The sequence below is a fragment of the Crinia signifera genome, chromosome 6, assembly GCF_055691185.1.
Source record: "Crinia signifera chromosome 6, ASM5569118v1, whole genome shotgun sequence".
NCBI lineage: Eukaryota > Metazoa > Chordata > Amphibia > Anura > Myobatrachidae > Crinia > Crinia signifera.
The window spans coordinates 223,573,456-223,579,879 of NC_139222.1; positions in this window are offsets into that span (position 1 = coordinate 223,573,456).

Sequence of the window (6,424 nt, forward strand, 5' to 3'; positions counted from 1 at the left end):
GTCGATTTGGAATGCCATGGTTGACAACTAGGCCTATGTGGAGTGTTATGGGTCCCAGGAGCCACTTCATCAAGGACTATTTCTAGAGCTTTATTTAGATGTGTCTCGGAAAAACTGTCTCGGGAGAGGTGATTGCAGTAATTGGATAGAGTAGTTGTTGCAAAAAGGAGGAAAGTTCCTGAAAATTAATTCTGTTACTATTTTTGCAAATATGAGGAAGACTTTTTACATTCCCATCTAGATGTTTTTCTCTGACAACCACATTGTAAGTGATGAACAGGCAGCGGTGTAGCTTTGTTTGGGGTGCCTCCCCGCCGTTAATGGGGGGGGCGCCCCCCCTCCCCGCCCGTCCGTTCGGCCACCCATGCGTGCCCCCTGTGCCCCCTCCCCCCATTGCCGCATGCTTACCTGTCCGCACGTCCCGGCTCCCCTCCTGGCTTCAATAAATTCTATGCAGACGGACCACGATAAAATGGCCGCCCCATACCGCAGACAGTTTCAGAGAACAGTCTGCTTTATGGGGCGGCCATTTTATCGTGGTCCGTCTCCATAGCATTGATTGAAGCCAGGAGGGGAGCCGGGACGCGCGGATAGGTAAGTATGCGGGGGATGGGGGGCGGGGGGATTACTATAGCACCGCAGCCGCTATAGGTGCTATAGTTACGCCACTGTAAACAGGGGTAACATTTTCATAAAGACATTCTGCCAATGGAGCACCACTACCAAGGATGCTGAGACCCTGCAATGATGGGAGACTAATGCTGTGTACACACAGTGTAATTCAAGGTCACTTTCTATTTCATTTGGACTATATACAGTAGTCCAAACTGAATAGAGGGTGACTCTGAATCAAACAGTGTTTTCCGCATTCGATCAAGATTTGATCCCGCTGCATCGGGATAGAAAGTAGAAATTGAATGTGCAGGCAAGTCTATTTCTGCTTCGATCTGGTAGATCAAAAGAAGGGTCATGCTGCTCAGTGCATCATGGACCCCGCTCCCGCCCCCAGCGCTCTGTCCCTTACTCCCTGCCGGGTCCCGGAGGCCACACCCGCCACATTGCATCATGTACACACCTTAATACTGGTTTCTTTATGCCAGGCATGTCCAAACTGTGGCCCTCCAGATGTTGTAAAACTACACATCCCAGCATGCCTTGCTATAGTTTCAGCATTCCCTAATAGCAAAACTGTGGCAATGCATGATAGGACTTGTAGTTTCACAATAGCTGGAGGGCCATAGTTTGGACATGCCTGATTTATTGGGAGAAAAATTAGACACTACAGAAACAAAAACCCTTATCCTATTATAGCAAAGTAATAGGATAAGGGTTTTAATCTTATTATTTATTTTAAATGACATGAAATACTATTGATGTGTTTTTATTTAAGTAAAATTTTAAAAAAATGTATTTAAGAGTTTTACAGGAAAAAATGCCTAATGAATATCTGACACAGGGTATGTTATAACTTACCGTCAGTCGGGATTCCGACGGTCATTTATAAGACGGTACCACCCAAGATACACTGTAAGCCAGGGTCATGTCTGTGGAAGCATCAGTGTTCCATTATTATGTACTTATGTAAATAAACTTGATTTTTCTTTCCTGCCCCTCTTCAAGTGTAAGGGGCCACAACAAAATATAGAAATATAGAAACTGTGCTGGGAAGACATACAGTATAATAAACAAAAGTTTTTTTTAAATTTAATATATAAAAGCGTAAACTGGTCCTTCTGGCTTTCTTTACAAATCCACAGTTTAGAAGGGAAAATTGTGAAATTTTACATAGAGTATTAAAACACAGCCAAGGCAACTAAAAAAATTCCAGGGTGAGGCAGCAGCACAAAGTATTTCAGCAAACAGCATAACTCCAGAATGTCTGGAGAAATTTACACAAGACTGAGTGATATGACTTACAATCTGTGAACAAACACTGTGGGGGTAACACACCCCTAGCACTCCTAAGGGTGAGGCAGCAGCACAAAATATTTCAGCAGGTAGCAGAACGCTGGAATGACTGGAGCAATTTACAACAAACTTGGTACACATATGTCTTCCTATCTGGGAACAAACACTGTGGGGGTAGACGCTCCTAGCACCCCTAGGGCTGAGGCAGCAGTACAGAGTATTTCAGCAGACCGTATAACTCTGTAATGACTGTAGTAATTTAACTTGGTACCCATATCAGTTACAATCTGTGAACAAATACTGTGGGGTAACACACCTCTAGCACCCTAATGGGTGGGGCAGCAGTACAGACTATATCAGGACATGCATGATATGTCAGTGATGTCAGGGCTGCATGTGACAGGGACAGTGACATTATGTGAAGATGGCACAAACCCACACACTGAGAGTTATATAGTGGCAATAGCAGGGTCCCCCAGCAGCACAGAGTATATCAGGAGAGGTATAATGTGCTGCGCTCCAAAGTTAATGAACAACTGTAATTCTAATTTATCATCCTCATCCCATAGCCAAGCTCGGGTATTCAGCTAGTATTCCATATAAATCACTGGCCATTGATATAAACAAAACATATACACATAAAATCCTATAATTTAGCAGCACTTGAATTATTAATGTGCTGTGATAAGGTGTTGAGTACTGAGCATGATTTAGTTTTCAGTTAATTAGAAAGCAAGTTTGTTAGTAGCCTTGTAGTACAATATGTTAGTATTAGTATGAAACGTTTATATATGTCTGGTCAGACATTAGGCGTTCTTTCTGTAGTTCAGCTTTAAAGTGTCTCAGCTGCTGGTCCTTAAAATGAGCTTTATCTGGAAACTAATTACTGTGTTTTTTTTTACAAACTCCGTGTCCATAGTGAAGGTAGCAACTTTGTATTTTGCGATGGATGTCAATTTGAATAAATATGACGCGTTTCTTTACTTCTTTGTAGTAAAGCTCTACTCAGTGGCCACGGCTCACAGGCTGCACTCTCTCTGCACGGATCAGACTGAGGGGGAGATTCTCTAAGAATCTCCGCCCCCCTTCGCCGCCCATCGCATATTTAATTATCGCATATGCTATAACATATGCGATAATTAAGGCAAAGGACAGCTCTTGCGTTAAGAGCTGTTCTTTGCGGTGAGAGTCGCCGGGTCCCAGCAGGTCCCAGCGGCTCTCCCCTCCCTCCCACACCTGGCGCTGCTGCTGCTGCGCTGGGCTCTCCTCCTCCCTGCACCCGGAAGAGGATCAGTGCAGGGAGGAGGTCACAGGTCCGGGCAGCACTGCGCTGTGCTGCCCGGACACAGGTAAGGGAGGAGGGGGCGATGCGGGGCGGCGGGGGTCGTTGCGGGGCGGCGGGGGGGGCAGCGGAGGGTTGCGATAGAAGCCCATTGGCTTCTATGGGGCATCGCCAGATTTTTCTGGCGATGCCCCCCGCCGCGATAACCCGGCGGGGGATGCTTACAGCATCCCAAAATGCGGTAAAACCCCCGATAACGGGGTTTTTACAGCATTTTTAGCTTAGAGAATCTCCCCCTGAATGTGTCCGTTGGTATAAGAAGCCACGTGTGAAATGCGTTTTAGAATTCTTGCTCTTTTCTTGGGTCACTTTATTTATGCTAAAATAACATCAACTAATATATCATTAGATACTAACCGTGAGTGACTCATGTAGGAATACTTCTTTCTTTCTTTCTTTTTTTTTAAGTAGTATTAAACATTTAGAAGAACACTGTAGCACAATAATATATCTGAGTCATGTGTTAGGATTGAGGAGTTATAGTAAAACTAAAGGGTAGAGTAACAGAATTAGGGCTAGATTCTCTAAGCTTCAAAAGTGATAAAATGGAAAGTGATTAACAGCCAGCCAATCAGCTCCTACCTGCCATGTCACAGACTGTGTTTGAAAAATGTCAGACAGGAGCTGATTGGCTGGTTGTTTATCACTCTCCATTTTATCACTTTTGAAGCTTAGAGAATCTGGCCCTTAGCCTTTGGTTTTTTATTAACCCTTTGAGTGGCAATGTTGCTGTGAGAGATGTACAAACTATCCTAAAATATCACTTAAAATGCCAGCCTCGCTCACAGCAATTATTTTGGGGGGGGGGGGGGGCAATATTTAACTAATCTTTAATCAATTGACCTCAGATCATTGGCATTTTTAGTGCATATTATGCACATCTCACAGCAACAGTGTCACTCAAAGGGTTAATGAAGAACCTTCTTCATTATTAACATACTGTACTCAAGCCATTTTAAGACCTCTACTGTTAAGTGAACAGCTTATGTTCTATCCAGGTGGATTGGAAGTAGATTGCAGCGGTTGAGTGGAAAATTCGAAGTGCAGGCCCAGACATTTTAAATGAACACCGGGGGACATCTAAGCCCACAGGAGCTTTTAAGAATATACAGTTTGAAATTCATTTTAGATGATTATTTTTCTAAACCCTTTGTCATCAGGTGATAATCAAAAGTTACAGTAGGTCACATAAACATGAAAATAGCTACAGTCAGCAACATACTGTGGAAGTGTATAACGGGGTGCTGGATGACCTCCCGACAGTTGGCATTCACACATTCAGTACACCGACAATAGAATCCCTACTGTTAAGTCACCACGCTACCCCCTGCCCCCCCCAAAGAAAAAACAGACATAGACTTAAACAGAGGTTACAATAGATGCCTGTAGCCCAAATCTAATGGAAAGATAAACAGTTTTTTAGCCATTCAGGAAAAGTGAAAATCGAATCACTGAATGTATAGTATACAACGCATCGTAAATACCATATATCCTCTACAATGCACATTTTAAAATGCTGCATCATTCATAAACTGCTGCTTGGCTCATTAATCTTATCCTCCATTGGGCCAAGAAATTATATTTTTTAATCTTATAAAATATAACAGCCTAATCAAAAATAACTCATCTGACAGAAACTCTTTAAAGACACTCCAGCCGTCAAGATGAAACACGGTCTCGCTTCCACACGCCAAGCTCAGGATGAAACATCTGGCCACAAACAGAAAACCTTCCTTACTCTGTCAGGAGAAAGCTATTGTGATTGTAGTAACGGTTTTGGCATGACCCCTCTACACTCGGCATCAAATATCTAAACGGCCTGGACAACCTCGTATATTTTTTTCTCACAGCTTGCATACGGCTTATGTTGCACTTTAGTCACCCATCAATTGATCCTCTTGCTTTTCATGTCTCTCTTTTACAAACTGTGTATAATACAGTTTGCAGTAAGAACTGCGTTTGCCGTGCTCTATAAATACGGAGCTGGCCTGTACAGAAAGTGCACTAAAATCTAACATCATTTCTAAGGCGCTGGATAAGTCTCCCTTGGTCATTTCTCCAACATCGGAATGCCAACTGTCAGTAGCCCGACAGTCAGAATCCCGACTTACACAGGCTAAATTCCCTCGTGGGGGGTCACCCATTACAGGGAGAATAGAATAGGTGACAAAAGCCCGCAAGGGACTTCAATGCGTTCTACCCCCTGTCAGGCTCCTGACAGTCGGGATTCTGATGCCGAAGAAACAACCGTCGGAATCCCAACTGTCGATCAGTTACCCTTTTCTAATGTATTAAAGTTGAATCTATTGTACAATGACATATATTACATTTATATGTTAGTGATGGTCAACCCAACTTGATATGCCAGTTATCCCTCAGGAACATGCTGACGCCATGATATTATCCGAACACCTGACCTCATTAGGTGTAATACATATGCAGGGAATATACAGTAGGAGGGGGAAAAAAGGTTAAATAAGGGGCAATTTGCTCTTGGAACAACACATACTGCAATGCAAGTGGTACACATTCAGTTATTTGCTCCACATACATGGAAAATACAGTAGTGGCTGCTTTTGCACATAGCAATGTCAACATTGTTTTTGTCACAATTAGAGACGTGAGTGCTCAGAATGCCCAGATCTGAGCCTGCCCCAACGCCGGGGATCCAACCGGCGCTCAGAGTGTTTGCCCAAATCATACTTGCCTAATCTCAAGGATCCTGCTGAAAGGCTCCTGAAAATCGGGTGACCCCTCTGGCCCTCTGGGAGAGTGGGCAAGTCTCTGAACCATTCCGCACCCCCGGATACCTGAGATACCTGCCATGGTTCATTCTACTTACATGCAAAGGGACACTTGGTATTTGTGGCTAACCTGGGAAAATGTGTTATTACATGATAAGTGCAGTACTACTCACCGCCCCTGCTGGCAGCCCAGTGCAATGCACACACCAGATAATGGCAGACAGACAAGTTAAGTTGTATAATCACTTTGAGCACCCACCCCATCCGCCATACCCAAAGCCCCCTGCATAAAGGTTCAGAAACAAAACTCTCATTTACATAAATACATTGCAAACCAAGCCCACAAGCGTCACCAGGTAGCAGGAAACAGCCCTATACAGTGTACAGCGACAGAAATGAAACAATCACACAAATGTCACTATCACAGACA